Source organism: Hippopotamus amphibius, chromosome 15 (assembly GCF_030028045.1).
Source record: "Hippopotamus amphibius kiboko isolate mHipAmp2 chromosome 15, mHipAmp2.hap2, whole genome shotgun sequence".
Taxonomy (NCBI): Eukaryota; Metazoa; Chordata; class Mammalia; order Artiodactyla; family Hippopotamidae; genus Hippopotamus; species Hippopotamus amphibius.
The window spans coordinates 9283763-9294774 of NC_080200.1; the positions used below are offsets into that span (position 1 = coordinate 9283763).

General features: G+C 37.7%; 1 pseudogene; it reads right to left on the minus strand.

The window, feature by feature from the left end:
- Positions 1-9597: 9597 nt before the first annotated feature.
- On the minus strand, positions 9598-10532 carry LOC130837169 (olfactory receptor 18-like; annotated as a pseudogene).
- Between the last annotated feature and the right edge of the window lie 480 nt (positions 10533-11012).

The following is an 11012-nucleotide window of genomic DNA, read 5'->3' on the forward strand; positions in this document are numbered from 1 at the left end:
CAGATTTAAGTTGTCAGTCTCTGAGTCTCACGCACTAGATTTCACTGTATCCAGACATTCCAAAAATTTTAAGCAGAGGTACAGAGGTATAACCACAGATGTATCTGAAGTACATTATTAAAATGTTTTAGTTTCCTGAGTAGGAATGGACCCCAAGACTCTGACTTTCTGGCTCATTTTGTGATTGAGTAGGCTGATTATGAGTATTGAGGAGGAATCAGACAGCTGAAGAGAAATCCAGGAGCAGGGTCAAGATGTGATGTGCCCTGAATTATCCTGTGTCAGTTCTTTCTATGACCTTTGCCTGTGATCACAGCCATTCTTCCTATAGCTGATGCAGCAAGTGCTACCTCCTGCCCTCCTCTGTGATCTTACAGAAAACTCCAAAGGGAAGGGCATGGTGAGCAGGGAGTCTCTTCCAGGACTGACAGGGAAGTGACATGACTGTTTGGGTGAAAGGGGGAGGACTGCCCAGATGCCCTGTGTTTGGAGACATTCTTCCCATGCCAATTGGTTCCAAACCTGGCTTTAACCCTTTCTAAGTCATGACCTAGTACATCTTACAGAAAATGCTATGCTTCTTTCCTATTATTAAAATAATAATAATGTATATGCACTTATGATTTGAGAGAGATTATACAGATGAAACCAAACAACACATATAAAACACATACCTCAGAGCCTGGCACTTAGGAAGCCCTTAACAACAGTACAGTTATTATAGTTGATGTCATCCTCTTCATCATTACTTTCAGGATCATTTGAAGTGCTTAAGGGTAAGTTTACAGATCTATTTGCTACTACAGTTGGAGAGCTTCCAGCCAGAGCCAGAACCAGTGAGGGAGGAAGCAGAACTCTGATTAAGAGTTCTCACACCCCAACCAGAAACAGCAAAATAAATGTCATAGGGCTCTAAAATTTTGTATATTGGCATTCTCCCATTTGTCTATCCCAATGGTCGGGTTTGTCTTGTTGAGCGGTAAATAATGCTCCCAATGGCTCCTCTTGCAATCACTGTCTCCCCTCGACACTTACTGGACTGGGATGCATCTCTGCTGGTCCATGACCAAGGAGCACAGATTCACTGCCCCTCTCTTGATTCGTATGTGTCCCTTCACAGGATTTGCAGGAAGACAGTTTCAGGCCAGGAACTTCTAATGCAGGTGCCTGTAAAAGGAGGAGACTTAAGTATAGAGCCACACTGTTGAAACTGGGAAACTAAAAGGCTGGAGGCACCGGCCAATTATTTACAATGGTATGATTTAAGGTTCAGTGCACAAAGCTCGCAATTAGCCAGTTGGTCCATGTTGCCCTCAATCTCTGGAGATTGCTAATATTGATAGAAGAGGAAAACAGAGAAAAGTGAATGTCCTTGGAAGGTTCTGGGTCCTCCCTCTCCTCAGGAGGAAATTCAACTGTACTTGTTGGTTTTTATTTTCAAGTTACATGATCTTAACATAAAATTCAGACTTTTTTTTTTCAATTTAACCACTCAGTGTGTGATTTGATAATTCTATTGCATTAAGTGTGAAACTATGCAGCATCTGGTCTTCTAGTACTAGAATGTGATACTCTTTCCATTTTCTCAGTATTTGTCTCTAAAGATAACTCTGTTTTCATTTTCATAGCCCTCGCCTGGGTTGACATTTTATTGGTAGAGATTTACAGGCTTTTTTGAATAATTCAAATGCATCTTCAGTTCTAAGGGTTTTCTCTGATTGAAATACATTAGCATATTATAAAACCATTGATTTTTACATACTCATTTGGTAAATGAAACTTTACTTAATTATTTCAGAGGGCCTCCCTGAAGGTTGCAATCAGGTTATCTGCTCAAAGTTTGACTGGCAGAGGCCCATTTCTAAGGTCACTCACAGGGCTGTTGGCAGGATTCACATGTACACAGGTTATTGTCCAGAGAACTCCCTCTGTTCATTGATACATGGGCATCTCGCTGGGGCAGTTGAGTTTGATCAACTTGAGCAATGAAAGAGAGTGAGAGAGAAGCAGCAAAAAGATAGCCAGATTTCTTTTTACTTTATTCACCAAAGGGACTTCACATTTTTTCCACATTTGCATTGTTGGAAGTGATTCTCTATGTACATCTCGCACTCAACAGGAGGGAACACACAAGGGCATGAAAACCAGGAGCTGGGATCAGTGAGAGCATCTTGGGTACTGCCCACCACACAGGCCTCATCCTCTATTAGGGCTTTGTGCTCTAAGCACTTAGAGTCTCAAGTCATGTACTTCTGCTTCCCAGCACATTCCCCAAATCAACTCACAACTATCCATGTTCTCAACAAAAATTTCCTGGACACAAGCTAGCAAATGGGTAGAACTTCCTCTCCATTGGGTACTTCTGCAGACCTGACTATACTGCTCTGATAATTATAGTGTCAAATATATCCCTTGGTTTCTGATACACTAAGAGAGCCCCTCCATCAACATCAGGCCAATCTTCAGGGGTTCCATGGACAAATTTAACAGGTGTCCCCAGTGTTTCTGATATCTTCTAACTAGAGAGGAATCAACTCACTCCAGAATACATTTTCTTTAGATTTTTTTGTGTGTTCTCAGACCTTGAAGTTTTTTTTTTTAAGCTCTTTATTGGAATATAAATGTTTTACACTCTTGTACCAGCTTTTGAGGTATACCAAAGTGAATTAGCTGTATTTATACATATATCCCCATATCCCCTCCCTCCTGCGACTCCCTTTCACCCATCTTGAAGTTTTTTTTAAATTATTTATTTATTTATTTTATTGGCTGTGTTGGGTCTTTTTTGCTGTGCGTGGGCTTTCTTTTTAGTTGCAGTGAGTGGGGGCTACTCTTCGTTGTGGTGCACAGGCTCCTCATTGCCTTGGCTTCTCTTGTTGCAGAGCATGGGCTCTAGGCACATGGGCTTCAGTAGTTGCAGCACATGGGCTCAATAGTTACGACTCACAGGCTCTAAAGCACAGGCTCAATAATTGTGGCACACGGGCTTAGTTGCTCCACGGCATGTGAAATCTTCCTGAAGCAGGGATCGAACCTGTGTCCCCTGCATTGGCAGGTGGATTCTCAACCACTGCGCCACCTAGCAAGCCCTTGAAGTTTTTAATAAAATGTGATTTTGGCTCATCAGGTTTTTGTTTTTGTTTTTCTAGTGGATAAAGTGGGATGTATGTGAATAGTGATGTAATGAAACCTTCAAAATCTTATCCATGCAGCCTTCCTGACTGAGAGCTCTCTTCTGAGGAATGCAGAAATTGATCTGTCATCAAGCTATATGAAGGAAACTTTAACACATACCAAATCAAATTGCATGTGGAGGAAAGAATGTTATTGCCAGTGGGTGGATACGTGATAGATAATATTTTTAGGGGAAAGTACAAAGTAGATATGTAGAGGTGGATATGAGAGGCAGAAACTGGGTTTTGAGGCATTAAATTAATTCATCCATAACAAAAATGTATTTCTAAACTGCAGTTGTTTCATAGTGAGCAGGAGGCATAAAACACTATGGTCGATAACAAAGATGAATATGCAGGAGATGGAATATGAAAACCAAAGGTAGTTATGTTTGAGCTATATAATGTGACATGTGCTTTGTTCTTTTCTCAATTCTCAATTCCCAATCCCCCCCACCCCCACCATGATGAGAATTCTTGACCAAATGGCAAGTGAGCGGATGTGGATTGGAAAGAATGAAAGTGAATGTCGGCATCCTTTAAAATATTTGAATAGTAGCAAAAATAATATCAAACTGAAGTCATAACATAGTGGGTAGAGGGGATCAGATATTAGGGTTACTACCAAAACTACAAAGATGACTGTAGAAGACATAGTGTATATATAGTATAGATATTGATGTTTATGTAGTAAATTAATGAATTGCTTTGTGTTTTTCTCAATATTTCTCAGTGAATGAGTATCTTTAAAAGAAACAGGAATCTTTCCATATACAGTGTTCCACGTGTAATTAAGAAATTTCTATCCTACTTTTTTATCCCTTTATTTGTAGAACTTTTCAAACCCCAAACTTTCCTCTGTGAGACTTACTCTTGCAGTTACTATTAGAGAAAAATAGATCCCACTGAGAGTTATAAAAATAAACAGAAGTGTATATATGTCAATGCGGCTCTCTCACTTTGTCCCACCTTCTCCTTCCCCCCATTCCCGTGTCCTCAGGTCTGTTCTTTTCATCTATGTCTTTATTCATCCACTGCCACTGAGTTCATCAATACCATTTTTTTTAGATTCCATATGTATGCATTAGCGTACGGTATTTGTTTTCCTCTTTCTGACTTACTTCACTCTGTATGACAGAATCTAGGTCCATCCACCTGGCTACAAATAACTCAATTTCATTCCTTTTTATGGCTAATATTCAGCAGCAGAAACTAGCACAACAGTGTAAAGCAATTATACTCCAATAAAGATCTGGAAAAAAAATAAAAAATAAAAAAAGTAAAAAAATAAACAGAAGCCAACCATACATTGTTTTTCTCTCTCATGAATTTTTAGACATGTAGAAAGCAAGGGTTTCCAGGGGAAGAATAAAATACTGGAAGTATAAACGTTAATGTGTCTACATTTTTTCTTATAATAGAGTGAATAATTTATTCAATGTTACAAAAAGTATTGCTGTGCCTTATCTCACCCTCAGTGTGTTACGTTTTGGGATATAGACAAATGATATTCAGTCCCTGCCCTTGATCTGGTCAAGGTCGCATTATGTAAACACAAAAATACATTGGTCACTCAGGCATCCAGGTTACTGTACTAATGGTATCCAATTAATTTATTTGAGGTATATCAACCTCAGAGTAGATGACAACAGGATATCAGCCTTTATTTCTCTATTACTATAGGCACTAGAGAGATTTAAGATCTATGTGATAAAAAGGAAGAATTATTGAATATAATGCATAACAGTTAAAACAATAATGTTCCACAAGGCTAAAAATTTAGAGGAGATGGGGGGAAACTCAAATTTTCTGCCAGAAAATCTCATATGTTGAAACACTACACAGGTCTATTAATGTGGTGAGTATAATAGTATACAATTATTAATCCATTATGATGTCCAAACACTGTTCTAGTAAGTACTTTGGTTACCTCGTCTCAATCACCTTCTCAGTTAAGAATTTTGTTATGACCATTCTACAGATAAGGCAGTTAAACAGAAATATGTTTTGTATATTATACTCAAGATCACAGTTTGTAATATCAGGTAACTTATGAATTCCATGATGACCACTTAAATTACCTTCATAATCAGGAGGTGATCAAGACAGCAGAGTAGGAAGTCACTGAGCTCACATCCCCCAATAAACACATCAAAATAACATCTACGTGTAGAGTAATTCCTACTGAAAACAAACAGGAAACTATTGAAGGACTTCCACAACCAAGACTGTAAAGAGAGATCCACATGGAGCTGTGTAGTAAGGGAGAAGAGATGAGGTCAGGACTCATGTCTCTAGGAGGGGACACAGAAGAGGAGGGGTATATCCTGTATTGGGGTATCCTCACTGAGGAGGGAGGGGTTTCAAGCACATATTGGTCACAGCAACTCTGGGATGCTATACCGAGAAGAGAAGTCCTCATGTTACACCTGCTAGACTGGCTATTATCAAAAAGACAAGAAATAACAAATGCTGGCAAGGATGTGTAGAAAAAAGAATCCTCACACACTGTTGATGGGAATGTACAGTCACTACAGACAACAGTATGGAGGTTGCTCAAAAATTTTAAATAGAACTTTCACATGATACAGAAATTTCCATTCTGGGTATATATCCAAAGGAGATGACATAACTATTTCAAAGAGATAATTCAATTGGCATATTCATTATAGCATCATCCACAATAGCAAAACACATAGAAATATAGGTTCCATCAATGGATGGAGGGATAAAGAAATGTGATATACTAATGGTACATACGGAGGAACAGCATTTGGCCATGAGAAAGAAGAAAACCCTGACATTTTCTACAGTATGGATGAATCTCGAGGGTATCATGCCAAGTGAAATACGTCAGACAGAGAAAGACAAGTACTGTATGACCCTGCTTATACGTAGAATCTAAAAATATTAAACTCAGAGAAACATAGAGTAGAATGGTCATAGCCTGCGGGTGAGGAGTGTTAGAAAAGGGGAGATATTGTGTAGAGTTACAAAATGAGTAAGTTCCATCTATGTAACTTAGATCACAGTGACAATAGGTTACATTATGGCGTTGTGTGCTTGAAAATTGCTGTGAGGGTGGAGTTAGTATTCTCACCCTAACAACAGAAACTACAAAATACTAATTATGTGAGGTAATGGATGTGGTAACTAACTTTATTTTGGTAAACATTTTGTAATATGTGCCTATATCAAAACATCACATTGCCCACATTAATGTACACAATGTTATGTGTCAATTATGTCTCAATTCACCGGGGAAAAAACCAAAAACAGTAAACAATGCTCTATTTTTGTCTGCAAACAGAAGCATCTACCTCCAGAAGAATGTCTATCTGTTCACCACTGTTTCTGAAGAAATAATGAAATGGGTTAATAGCCTGAAAAGGAGACATGAAATGGTTTGGTCAGAAGAAGATGCCTTGTATGATAAGTTGAAATGTAAGTCTAACATTCCATTTTCCAGTCATCTGGGAACATTTTAAAATCAAATTATTTTCACATTATTTTTAATTATTTAAATGCACCCAACCGTGTGTTTCAAGTGTATTTACTCTCATTTTACCTATTGTCAACATTATGGAAAGGCATTTCATGAAGTTTGCAGAAAATATAGGATTAATACTCAGGTATGTATGTTCTATTGTAATATTTTCAGATTTAAAAATTCCTATATTCATTTATCTTTTAACCTTTTAAGATGATGTAATAAGAAAACAGGAGGTAGTAAATTTAAGAGGAGATAAACTGGAAATTAAACCACAGACAAACACACACAGAAGCAATATTCTTCTGGCTCTTTCCAAGGTCTTTGGTTATCATTTAGGTTTGCATAAATGGATACGCAATATAACATTTTAGCAGTATATAATATTTATCTAGTATTTCAAAATAATAAGAGTAATTTTAATGGGTAATACCTTTTCCTACTAACTAATAAAAATTTGTGTTTTATCAAATACATTCCTTTCATTAATATCTAAGTTACTTATCAATACAGGTAATATTTTTTTTATCCTTTGTGGTAAAATGCAAAGTAAATTAAACTAGTTATTAACATTTTTCAGAAAGCCAACATAACTAGCAGAAAAATGATGAGTGACAACTCTAAGGAGTGATGGCTACCCATCTTGTAAAAAACAAAAGGAGCCCAAAGCATAAGTTGTCATGACAGAACACAGGGTAACATGTTAATAAGATGAAGTCCTAACTGGGCTGTTACTACTAGAAGGAAAAGCTTACCTTTCTGAAAACATGGTTCTTTGAAATGTTACAGTAATGTAAAACAAGATAAATTTATTCTGATAACATGGGTGATTTAATGATCCTCAGGCATCATTGGAGCCACACAGCAATTAAAGATATGACAACATCACCTATTTTCCTGTTGCATACTCAACACTCAGACATACTCTTGACAACAATATTTCTACCTTCGCATATTTTGCAATCTTCTAATGCAGGCACCTCATGGTATACTTTTTTAAAAAAATTATTGAAGTATACTTGATTTACAAAGTTGTGTTAACTTTTTCTGTACAGCAGAGTGACTCAGTTATACCTGTATATATATATTCTTTTTCATATTCATTCTCATGATGGTTTGTCATAGGATGTTGAATGTATTTCCCCATGATGTACAGTAGGACTCTGTTGTTAATCCATCCTATATATAATAGTTTGCATCTGCTAATCCCAAACTCACAATAAGTCACTCCCCCATTCCCTCCACCTTGGCAACCATAAGTTTGTTTTCTATATCTGTAAGTCTGTTTCTGTTTCAAAGATATGTTCATTTGTGCATGACATATTTTTATATGCCATGCTACAGTATCAGTCAGGGTTCAGTCAAAAATAGAAATTAATGACCTTGAAATGAAGAGAATTTTTATAAATTTTTGTTGGAGTACAGTTGATTTACAATGTTGTGTTAGTTTCAGGTATACAACGAAGTGAATCAGTTATACATATACATATATCCACTGTCCTTCAGATTACCCTCCCATATATGTGACATATGTGACATATGTTTTGTCCCATATATGTAATGTGTGTGACATATGTTTTGTTCTTTTTCCAAATCCCAGTGCCCTCTCCTGTGATGAGTATCCAAGACCAAAGAGCAAGTCAGTAGAGTTGATTAGAGAGAGAGAAGGTGAAATATGATATCACCACCTATTTTCCAGGTGCATACCCAAAACTAAGACATAACCTTGACAAAGACTTTCTTACCTTTGCACATTTTGCAATCTTCCAGTTGCAGGCACCGCACAACATACTTTTCCACTCATGCTATAGTGTTAGTCAAGATTCAGTCAAGAAAAGAGAAACCAATTAGTCATTTTAATGAAGAGAATTTAATACAGGGAGTTTGTTAAAGAGTTATTGAAAGACTGAAAGGCAAAAAAGAGAAAAGCGGTAACATAGCTGTCATAAGTGAAGGAAGAAGCTACTACACAAAGGGCTTGAGGGGCACAAAGGGAAATGTTAAACATTTAGGGAAAAGAGAATTTCACAGATCAGGGTTGAAAATGTGTAAGATGACCACAAAATGGAAAGTAGAGCAGTGATTTCAAGAACCCTGCTCAAAGCAAAGTATAGAAATATGAGTTTGGGGCAGAGATAATAGCTTCATAACCAACACATAGACCTACCTCTATGGTGTGAAGAGAGAGCTGATGTGTGAGGAATCATTATCATAAATAATGGGGAGAACAAGCTGCCTGTTGCTGTGGCAGGCTCTTCCTATCTTTGCCCCTTGAGCTCTGATCGCTTTAGGATCTCTGTTTATGAGCAGGTAGGACCCAAGATGTGCATGTCATCTTTGAATGCTAGATCTGACTTAGATCAGAAGTTCTCAACCTTGGCCACAGACTAAACCCCCCTGAGTGTTTTTAAAAATTCTCATGCTCAGGACACACCCAAGTCTAACTAAATCAATGTCTCTGGTGGTGAGACTCAGGTTGTCAGTATTTTTATGTTTCCATATGATTTCAGTAAAAGCCAAGTTTGAGAAGTAGTGAAGGCCATCTTCACACATATCCTGCATAAGCAGAATTGAAAAAAATGATAAAATTGTATGGAAAATACACAAGATCTGTGGAAAAGATGTACAATTTAAATATATAGAAGATTTGTTAGTCTTTCCAGGATAATTGGGCTACTGATGATAAACTATAGAATCTCCATAGATAATAATATTCAATCATGCAGTAATTAAGATGGACAAAAGATCCTAGAACTCTCTCTCAGTCCCATTAAAGAAACAGCAAAAAAAAGCAATAGGTGTTAAGCAAGGAGAGGCATGAAGGCTGTAAAGCTAAAAAAATGATATGAGGAGAGAGACAGTACTCTCAGGTCTACATGTTTTATTTTGCTGCATTTTCTGACCTAACTACAAATGCGTGGCCAGCAACTGAGATTAGATTGTTTTGCTGAGGAAGCTCCACATGGCCCTTTTGATGTCCTTGTTCCTGAGACTATAAATGAAAGGGTTCAGCATGGGGGTGACCACAGTGCACACCACCAAGGTTACTGCATTCTTCCTGGGAGATAGTGACATGGTTGAACTAAGGTACACACCAAGGCCTGTTCCATAAAATAAGCAAACGACTGCCAGGTGGGAGCCACAGGTGGAGAAGGCTTTGTACCTCCCACCTGATGAGGGGACTCTGAGGATGGATAAAACAATTTTACAGTAAGAGAAGGAGATTCCTGAGAAAGGCAGAAAACCATAGGTGGCACCAACAAAATACATGACTATGTTACTTGTGAAAGTGTCAGAACAGGAAAGCTTGAGGAGTTGAGAAGGGTCACAGAAATAATTAGAAATTTCCGCATGCTTGAAGCAGGTAACTTGTAATACAATCAAATTATGCAGCTGGGACTCCAAAAGGCTAAGAAAAAAGATACCAAAATGAAGATGCAACAGAGGTGTGGGTTCATGATGACCGGGTAGTGCAGTGGGTGACAGATGGCCACAAACCTGTCATAGGCCATCACAGTCAGAAACATACTATCCATACATCCAAAAAGGATAAAAACAGACATCTGAGTCAGGCAGCCAGCATAGGAGATGACTCTGCTGTGAGTTTGGGTGTCCACAATCATCTTGGGGACTGTGGTGGAGACAAAACCAATGTCAGCCAAGGAAAGGTTGGCGATGAAGAAGTACATGGGGGTGTGGAGATGGGAGTCAGAGGTAACAGCAAGAACGATGAGCAGATTTCCCAACACCGTGACCAGGTACATGAATAGGAACAGGACACAGATGAAGGCCTGAAGTTCTGGATCATCTGAGAATCCCATGAGGAAGAATTCTGAGACACTTGTTAGATTTTTTGGCTCTGTGTAGCTTGGACACCTTTTAAAAAAGAAATAGGGTTGGGAAAAAGGAAATAAGTAAATGGGCATGCAGCACTGTGTCCATATTTTGGATTCAAGCAATTCATTTCTGAGGTCATACACCCCAGTACCTTCAGCAGTATTTCTTAGTGTGACAAATTGTATCTGCTTGAACAGCTCCCTCATTTGTTTCTGTTTATTGACCTCTTTATATACCTGCTTACCTTATACAAACTAGACTGAAGGGTGAAAGAGGAACAAAGATATTGGAGAAAATATATCCATGAACTCAGTAAAATACAGTTTACTCTTTAGAAAAAATATAGCATAAAAGATTCCTTCCTGCTTTAAGAGAAAATATTCAAATTTAAAGCAATTTAGACACAGTTATATAAATCTCATTTTCTTCAAATAAAATTCTAGATATTGCCTTCATTTAGGATACTTTTAAATACTCTATGAAATGCAGGACTGTGTCACCTGAATTGTAAA